General features: G+C 43.8%; 1 pseudogene; it reads right to left on the bottom strand.

Moving 5' to 3' along the window:
* Window positions 1-2,335: 2,335 nt before the first annotated feature.
* On the bottom strand, window positions 2,336-3,029 carry LOC100515866 (large ribosomal subunit protein eL31-like; annotated as a pseudogene).
* Window positions 3,030-10,345: the final 7,316 nt, after the last annotated feature.

Here is a 10,345-nt window from a genome sequence, read left to right on the forward strand (position 1 = left end):
TAGTAACTAGTATCTGTGAGGATGCAGGTACAAGCTCCAGCCTTGCTCAAAGGATTAAGGATCTGGCGTGACTATAAGATGTGGTGTAGACCAGCAGCTGCAGCTCTGATTCGATCCCTAGCCTGAGAACTTCCATATTCTGCAGGTGCAACCCTAAAAAAAAAAGAAAAAAAAGAAAGAAAAAAGAAATTGGCAAAATTGTATTGAATATATTTTTAATATATTTTGCTTAACCCACTATCTAAAATATTATCATTACAAACATCTAGTCAATATGAATTATTATTATTATTTTTCGGATTGTTTTCAAGATCCAATGCATACAGACCGGCTCAATTCGCATTGCCTGCATTCAAGTACTCCCTAGGGCCATGCAGCTAGCAGCTACCATACTGGACAACACAGCTTTAATAACATTGGGTTTGAAAGTATCTGCCTCATAAGTGAATCAAGTCTCACCAGGTTTCGTTCTACGTTTCTTTGAAAATGATCACGGCTGGGGGTGTGAACACCAGGTTTGGGTGCTGACATTGACGTGTGCTTGCCTTGCTCGATTTGGCTCTGTTTCATTTCCTGCATATATCCTGGGGCTTAGTTAGGTCACAAAGCCATAAAAACTATGACCTGGCCCTCAGTTCAGTCTGTCTCATCACCATGCACCTGCGACATATGGAGGTTCCCAGGTCAGGGGTCAAATTGGAGCTGTAGCTGCTGGCCTACACCACAGCCATAGCAACTAGGGATCCAAGCCAAGTCTGCCACCTACACCACAGCTCACGGCACCTCCGGATCCACTGAGTGAGGCCAGGGATCAAACCCGCAACCTCATGGTTCCTAGTTGGATTCGTTAACCACTGCGCCACGACGGGAACTCCAGGAAAGCCAAGATTTCTTAATTGAGGCATCACTAACACTGTGCGGTCCTTAGAGTTTACTTTAAGACTTTGTCTTTCCCTTTGAGGTTATTCCAGCTTATGAGAATGTTATTCTTAGAATTTGAGCACTTCGGGTTACCCGACCCAGTCATTTCTGTATCTTGCCCTGGCAACCCACTCAGGGTCCAGATGCTGGTGGGGCCAAGGGAGGGGACGCCAGAGGAAGGGCAAACCTCATGGCTCTGGGCAGTCCACCTCCACATTAGGCTTATCCCTGCTGTGCCATATTACCAGCTGTTTCATCATGAGCATTTATTTGAATAAAGGGCTTACCAAAATGACAAAAATAATACGATTTAGAAACAAGGCTTAGGCGTTCCCATTGTGGCTCAGTGGTAACGAACCCGACTAGTATCTATGAGAATGCAGTTTGATCTCTGGCCTTGATCAGTGGGTTAAGGATCTGGCATTGCTGTGGCTGTGGCGTAGGCCGGCAGCTGTGGTTCTGATTTAGACCCCTAGCCTGGGAATCTCCATATGCTGCAGGTGCGGCCCTAAACAGCGAAAAAAAGAAAATAGAAAGAAATGTGTTTCTTTACTCAAGGGAAAACATTCCATGCATGAGGGGAGCGCAGAGTGAGTTGACAGAGCTTTAAAAGGAGCCACACTGAAACAGGGCATGATTGGCTAGGAGGTCATTATAAGGCTGGCAGGTCCTATTTCCTAGGGTAAAGCAAGCTGGCTAAAGCTGAGCTGGAGGATTGGAGTTGGTGTGTTAGTTTTCCTTGACAGGGCAGGCTGACCTAGGTTTAGACTTGTGACATGGACTAATAGACAAATTACTTTATCCAGTTAAAAAAGTTTGAAATATAGTTCTGGTCTCATCTTTTTTTTTCTTTTTCTTTTTCTAGGGCTGCACCCGCAGCATGTGGAGGTTCCCAGGCTAGGGGTCCAATTGGAGCTGTAGCTGCAGGCCACAGCCACAGCCACAGCAACACCAGATCCGAGCTGCCTCTGCAACCTACACCACAGCTCACAGCAACACCGGATCCTTAACCCACTGAGCGAGGCCAGGGATCAAACCTGCAACCTCATGGTTCCTAGTCAGATTCGTTAACCACTGAGCCACGACGGGAACTCCTCTTCTCATCTTTTCCTTGGAGGGAAGGCTCATAAAGTTTGCCCAAGCTTCTTCGTAAAAATGCTCTTTTACAACGGGGGCCTGTGGATAGGAGTGAACTGGTCACCCTGAGTGAATTTCATTTTGCCAGATGTGATCCTGTGTGAGGGGCAGCAGGTAAAGATGGAGGCTTAACTAGGCCACTTCTGTGACCCAGAGGTGACCTGCCTCAGGAGGCCACAGCAATTCCTCTGCCCAGCCAAGGAAGATGGGATTGGTAGCATTCTGGAGGTTTTTTCCTTGGTCTTTTTTTTTTTTTGCCTCGACAACCAATTTTTATTTGACAAGCAGCAGTTAGTTCTCATCCACGTTAACTGTCTGTAGCCTTTTGAAAGTGGTGACAGGTACATAGGTGACCCATGTACAGAGCTTGTTTGGTGAGTCTTCATCTTCATTACGTTTTCTGGGCAACCGCGCTCGGATCCTTTATGGGACATTTCTTATTCCTTTGGCCCAGATGCCTTTGTTGAGCCTGGGGTCGCCGTGCACATCTGGAGTTCCCATCTCCTTGATGGCAAATTTCCGGATGCCTTTGAGTGCCTGAGGGGCACGCTTCTTAAAACCCACGCAGTGGAGTTCCTGTTGTGGCGCAGTGGTTAACGAATCCGACTACAAACCATGAGGTTGCGGGTTCGATCCCTGCCCTTGCTCAGTGGGTTAATGATCCGGCGTTGCCGTGAGCTGTGGTGTAGGTTGCAGACACGGTTCGGATCCTGCATTGCTGTGGCTCTGGCGTAGGCCGGTGGCTACAGCTCCGATTGGACCCCTAGCCTGGGAACCTCCATATGCCGCGGGAGCGGCCCAAGAAATAGCAAAAAAAAAAAACCAAAAAAAAACCCCACGCAGTGGATTTGCTTGTGAAGGGGGATCGCATACTCCCTGATCACCACGTCATTGATGGAGGACTGGCCCTTCTTCTTCTCGCCTTCTCCCTTCTTTGCTGGAGCCATCTTCCCAGGCCCTGGTTGCAGAGGAAGAGCCCAAGGCCTTGTCTTCCTTGGTCTTTCAATTTAGAGTCAGCCTATAACCGTGGCACTAGCAGAAGATGGACTTTAACTCTGGAGCACAGCACAGATCTTGAATGTAAGCTTGAAAGCGTAAACTAACGTTATTCAGATTTACCCCAATTTACTCTCACAGTTTCTGATGACCAAAAATTATTTTAGCTGCTGAGATTGATTTGTGTGCAAGACCCAGACGGTTTTCACCATTCACCCTGTTTTCTCAAGTCAAAGCTGCATTTTCTCTTGCTTAAAAAATTTGCATATTTTCTCAGTGCCTGTTTCTGACTCACAATAAACAATGCCCAGACCTCCTGCCAAAAAAATGTCCAAACGCGAAATAGTTGCTATAATAGTCGTTTTGTGATGGCAACTTTGAGCTGTGTGCTTTTAAATTATAATTACTTTTTTTCCTTACAAAAGAAGTGTATCTGTCTTGATTGCTGTAATTATGATTCTATACCAGCAAACACTTATAAAAGACTCATGTCATTGCTATGCTTCATAAAACCCATGCCCTTCAATATGCTTCTTTTGGTAACTGTTTATATGTTTGTGTTTAATTTGTGGCAGAAAAATCTAATGAGAAGCCATTCATCACTGCGTGCATATAAAAATTTGTGTCCTTAACTAAATAGACCAAAGTGGATGGGGCAAGCCCGTTATTGGCATGACATGACTTAGAATCATAGAATGTGAGAAGGGAAAGCAACATGAGCAAAGTAACGTAGTCTGACCTCATTTTACAGATGACATTCAAAATTGAAAGAGGAAGAACTTGTGGTTGAGTGATTGAAAACATGATGGGGAGTTCCTGTCGTGGTGCAGCAGAAACAAATCTGACTAGGAACCATGAGGTTGCAGGTTCAATCCCTGGCCTCGCTCAGAGGGTTAAGGATCCTGTGTTGCTGTGAGCTATGGTGTAGGTCAAAGGATCTCGTGTTGCTGTGGCTCTGGCATAGGCCAGCAGCAACAGCTTCAATTAGACCCCTAGTCTGTGAACCTCCATATGCCACAGATGCGACCCTGAAAAGACAAAAAAGACCAAAAAAAAAAAAAAAAAAAAAAAGAAAGACAGAAAAAGAAAACATGCTAGGAGCAGAAATGGACACAAGTTCTAAACCTGAACCTGGCACTAAGGAATCTGGCACAAGCTGACCTGATTTTTCATTCATCCTTGTTCTCAAGGATGATGGGTGGAATCCATGGATTGATGAAAGGTCTCCCTGAGGGAGAGAAGGGGACACTGAGATAGGTTCTGACCCCATCACCTCCCACCCATTCCATTAGAGCGGTTTCACTTGAATCTATTTTGAAATTGTTTTATTTTATTTTTTTGACCGCCCTGCAGCATATGGAGTTCCCAGGCCAGGGATCAGATCTGAGTCACAGTTGCGACCTATACCACAGATGTGGCAATGCTGGATCCTTAACCCACTTTGCCCGGCCTAGGATCGAACTGCATCACAGTACGCCTGAGATACTGTCGATCCCATTGGCCACAATGGGAACTCCACTTGAATCTATTTTATATTGTAATGATTGACAAGGGAATTCATTGGCTTTTCCCCCTTTTCAGGTTTGATGCTTACTGATGTTCTTTCTCCCAAGTTTTAGGATTGGAGATAAATTGATATAATTTCTCATATTTGTGGCTGTGTTGTGTCCATTTATTCATGCAGCAACTCTTTTTTGAAAATGTATTTTATTGAGGTATAGTTGATTTGCAGTATTGTGTTAATTTCTGCTGTACAGCAAAGAAAGCTTCAGTTACATTGTGTGTGTGTGTGTATATATATCCACATAGAATATAGTTCCCCGTGCTATTCAGTAGGACCCTGTTGTTTATTCACTCTATATATAATAGTTCGCATCTGCTAATCCCAAACTCTCAATCCATCCTTGGTAACCACATGTCTGTTCTCTGTATCTATGAGTCTGAGTCTGTTTCTGTTTTGCAGATAAGTTCATTTGTGTCATATTTTAGATTCCACATATAAGTGATATCCTACGGTATTTGTCTTTCTCTTTCTGATTTACTTCACTTACTATGGTAATCTCTAGGTCTTTGTTGCTGTAAATGGCCTTATTTCATTCTTTTTTTATGGCTGAGTAGCATTCCATTGTGTATCTATGTACATATCTTCTTTATCCATTCATCTGTCTATGGAGGTTTATTTATTTATTTATTTTTTTGTCTTTTTGTCTTTGTTGTTGTTGTCGTTGTTGTTGCTATTTCTTGGGCCGCTCCCAGTAGCATTCCATTGTGTATCTATGTACATATCTTCTTTATCCATTCATCTGTCTATGGAGGTTTATTTATTTATTTATTTTTTTGTCTTTTTGTCTTTGTTGTTGTTGTTGTTGTTGTTGCTATTTCTTGGGCCGCTCCTGCGGCATATGGAGGTTCCCAGGCTAGGGGTTGAATCAGAGCTGTAGCCACCGGCCTACGCCAGGGCCACAGCAACGCGGGATCCGAGCCGCGTCTGCAACCTACACCACAGCTCACGGCAACGCTGGATGGTTAACCCACTGAGCAAGGGCAGGGATCGAACCCACAACCTCATGGTTCCTAGTCGGATTCGTTAATCGCTGCGCCACGACGGGAACTCCTCTATGGAGGTTTAGATTGTTTCCATGTCTTAGCTATTGTGAATAGTCCTCACGCAGCAACTCTTAGCAGCACCCTCTGTACTGGGGCCTGGGTATGCAGTGGCTGTAAAGACAGGCTCTGCTCTGAAAGAGCCTACAGTCTAGAAAGGCAGAGTTACAGAGCAAGATGAAACTGAAGCCCAGGGAGTCTTGGGAGCACACAGGAGGAACATTCAACCCTGTCAGGGACTGGAGGAGGAGCAGAGGGAAGAGGAGAAGTTTATGGTTGACTTTCCAGAAGAAGCAACAGATGGTAGGCCTTCCTTTTAATGGTCTTTACTTTCTTTTCTCTCTTGTCTTAACAGAAACTACCGGGGACTTCTTTTGGAAAAAGATGAGAAAACAAAGTTCCGAGAAGTGTTAAGAACTCTTGTCACTCACTGCCTGTAAGCCTGGGCACATTGCTTCATCGCTGTGAAACTGCATGTCAACATCTGGATATCCAGGACTGGTAATGATAGACTGTACCGCAAAGCACTGTCCCAAAGATCAAATTAGATAATGTGTGTCAAAGTGTTTACAAAACTAGAAAGCACTATAAAAATGTTGACTATCATTATTGCTAACACCCTGCCAAACGCTTTAATTCCAGCTAATGTCCCCTATCTTTCCCAGCTATGCTAAGATTCTGGTGATTCTGGTCCTGTGGATGTTTGGCTGGGAAAAGAGCCATTTCACAGTATGAGTCATAATTAATAGCAATAACACTTGTGAAATCATCATTAAAAAGCAGACCCTCTTTAGTCTGAGTATGGAGAAAATGTGCTAGATTTCTTTAAACCACCATTATGTTCAACTTTTAGTTAACCTGCAGGAGGAGTCCCTGTTGCGGCTCAGCGGTTAACGAATCCGACTGGGAACCATGAGGTTGCGCATTCGATCCCTGGCCTTGCTCAGTGGGTTAAGGAGCTGTGGTGTAGGTCGAAGACGCAGCTCAGATCTGGCGTTGCTGTGGCTCTGGCGTAGGCCAGCGGCTACAGCTCCGATTAGACCCCTAGCCTGGGAACCTCCATATGCCACAGGTGCAGCCCTAGAAAAGACAAAAAAAAAAAAAAAAAAAAAAAACCCAAAAAAACTTAGAGTAAAATTTGATTGGTATAATTTCTCACCACCTGTTGATCTATTGAGGAGGCTCCTGTTGTTCTCTGTTCCTCTTTTTTTTTTTTTTTTTTTCCTGGCCACACTTTGGGCATGCAGAAGTTCCCAGGCCAGGGATCAAACCTGAGCCACAGCAGTGACAATGCCAGATCTTTAATCACTAGGCCACCAGGGAACTCCCTCTCTGTCCCTCTTAAACTGGGTTCCCCAGGCCTTTCCCCTTAGACTGCTTCTTTTTTTTCTTTTTCTTTTTATGGAAGTTCCCAGGCTAGGGGTCTAATCAGAGGTAGACCTACACCACTGCCACAGCCACAGCGATGCCAGATCCAAGCCTCGTCTGTGACCTATACCACACCTCATGGCAACCCCTGATCCTCAACCCGCTGAGCCAGGGATCGAACCCGCAACTTCATGCTTCCTAGCTGGATTCGTTTCCACTGCGCCATGACAGAAACTCCCTTTAAGCTGCTTCTTAAAACCCCTTTAGAAGTCGAAACATTGTAATGTGCTAGAGGAGCACACTGGTAACTAAGCAAGTGAAGTTGGCTGTGTGGAGGCAAGTACCTGGAGAGGAAGAACCTCAAGAGGTGGTCCCAACTCAATGCCAGCTGCCTGAGGCCCTCAGTGCCGTGAAGTTGTCTGAATTGTTCAATGGAATCGATTTTTAATTTTCTAATTTTAAAAAAACTTTAAGTATTTTTTGTCTTTTTTTAGCCTCACCTGCAGCATATGGACGTTCCCAGGATAGGGGTCAAATCAGAGCTGTAGCTGCCGACCTACACCACAGCCACAGCAATGCTAGATCCTTAACCCACTGAGCAAGGCCAGGGCTTGAACCTTTGTCCTCATGGTTCCTAGTCAGATTCATTTCCACTGAGCCATGATGAGAACTCCTGGAATCAATTTTTTAAAATGCAAGTGTGAATATCCCAGTTTGTAAATGTGCCTCCTACCCCTTGGCTTCTGAACTCAAGTCGTATTATGCTCTTAAAGGGTTTGCATCAACCTAAAATTAACATCACTCCAGGAGTTCCTGTCATGGTGCAGTGGTTAACGAATCTGACTAGGAATCATGAGGTTGTGGGTTCGATCCCTGGCCTTGTTCAGTGGGTTGGGGATCTGGCATTGCTTTGAGCTGTGGTGTAGGTTGTAGACGCAGCTTGGATCCTGCGTTGCTGTGGCTGCTGGCATAGGCCAGCAGCTACAGCTCTGATTAGATCCCCTAGCCTGGGAACCTCCATATGCCGCAGGAGTGGCCCTAGAAAAAGCAAAAAAGACAAAAAAAATAAAAATAAATAAATCAAATCAAATCACTCCAGCGCTTAATCCCTCTCCCCTTGGAGTAGAGTTCAAGTTGGTGTCTGTTTGTTTTTTTTCTTTTTAGGGCCACACCCTCTGCACATGGATGTTCGAGGCTAGGGATCAAATCAGAGCTGCAGCTGCCAGCCTGCACCACAGCCACAGCAACACCAGATCCACCCAAGCGACCTAACACAAAGCTCATGGCAATGCTGGATCCTTAACCCACTGATCAAGGCCAGGGATACTAGTCAGGTTTGTTCCTACTGAGCCACAAGGGGAACTCCGACTTCAAATTTTTTTAATGGAGTGTTTTGGATCCTCTGTATATACAGTGTACAGTGTTGGGCCAGGCACAGCTCCTCCAAGGAGCTCTCAGTCTCACGTCTCCCAAAACTCTCATGGGGGCCTCCCATGCCCGCTGCCTAATAATTACAGCCGCCTTTGTGGGCTCCTTAAGGAAAGGGACTAGTATTGGAGGTACAGTATTGTTCAAGGTTTGTTGAATGAGTGAATACGGTAAAGATTAATTAGAGTTCACCTTTATAGTTGGGTTTTTCAGGCTTCCCATAAGGGCTTAAGATAAACCCGATCAGTTAAAAATCTAACCAGCACTCACCACCGATTTTTTGCTGTGTTGCTTTCTCCATTCAAACCTAAGAAGGAAAGAATTTCAGACAAAAGATCAACTGCCACAAGTACTATCTCTACTACGCCTACCTCCTCGGCTACTTCCACTGGGATTAAGTCACGCCCCCTTCACTGTCTCAACAAATTTCCATATTGCAGAAGGAAAAATCAGCACTCCTTCCAGCGATTCTAAAATGTAAACGACGTGAACAAGGAAGGACGAAATCTCCCATGAAATTAAAAATGAAAGTGGAAAATATTCAATAAAGGTTAACAGGGTTTCTAATCACATTGTTCCTCAAATTCCAGAATTCCCTTATCTTCAGTGCTGAAATGTGACTGTTCTGTACTATGTTACAAAACATACTTGTTCTTCACCCTCATACTTCACCCTAATGAATGGGAATAGTCCATTTAAGGATAGGTTGGATCCCATTGTTTCTTGCTAGAGTGACATTTCCCCCGTCCCTCCCCCAAATGAAGTAACCTACAACATATGTCATAATAGCATGGTCAAAGAAAATTCTTGGTAAATTTTTCAAAAGCAACAACATTTGCAGCATCTTTTTTTTAATCTCAGGAATATCACTATTAATATGATTTCCTGGCTCTGTGTCTCCTACCCAGAGTAGCTTTCAATGTAATGCAGCATATAGAGGTTTGTTCATAACTTCTTACCATTTCACTTATTAAGTATTTCTATGAAGGAAAAGATGTTTTAATGCTCAAGGGTCTTATTAAAAAAAAAAAAAAAAAAGAGGAAAAGGAAGAAATATGTGCTGAGTAAACCCAGGTTGTCCCAAAGGCATAACTGCAGAGAAAGTGGTACTTAAAAGTCACTCCCAATGTTTCCTTCAAACTAAAAGTCTGAACCAAGACTCTTGGCATCTCATTTTCTCATTAGGTTTTTATTACAGCCAACAAAACTTTCAGTGGCGAATGACTTCCCTTCTCCAGGGTTCACCAGGCTCCCATAACGTCTGTGCAAACGGAAATAATGAAATGGTTTTTCACCAAGATTTAGGGATTAGAAAAAAAGAAAAAAGGAAGGGGCGCTAGGGCCTTCTCATCTTAAGAGATGCTAACCAAAGTGTGGTTTTTCTAGTCCTTCTTCTTGTCTCTAAAAAAAAAACAGAATTAGGAAACGGAAATTCCACTTGGCTTGAAACCCCCTTTAAAATCATGTAAAGATTTCACTTTTAAGTTCTCTTAAAACACAAGTCACTTCCACAAGAAATGTGGACAAATTAGTCTTAAACCCATGGCTCAGAGAGGACTTAGTGTAGTAAATAAATGCTTTAAAATGTAGTCATGGTGTTGAGAAATGACATCTGCTCCATGTACCTAGGCCAGAAGCGCCAACACAAAAATAAGCGATTTTGTTTTAACACAGAAGTTTGCAAAGTGTTTTGTTGAGTACCCTTACAGTCTGCCATTCATTTATAGGTGTTATGTAATGTTTATTATGTATCAGGTATAAGATTCCCTTCTTGCCCTCAAAGAACTTACAATTTAGCTGCGAGGTCAAAATTTAACACAAAAAAAGACAGGCGCAGTAGGAGACAGTGTAATTAAGTGTTAAACAACGTGATACAGATGCTAAGTGATCT

The sequence above is a fragment of the Sus scrofa genome, chromosome 16, assembly GCF_054392235.1.
Source record: "Sus scrofa isolate SSC_HxYL_T2T_F1_AM1 chromosome 16, Sscrofa_HxYL_maternal_Yorkshire_Landrace_v2.0, whole genome shotgun sequence".
NCBI classification, from domain to species: domain Eukaryota; kingdom Metazoa; phylum Chordata; class Mammalia; order Artiodactyla; family Suidae; genus Sus; species Sus scrofa.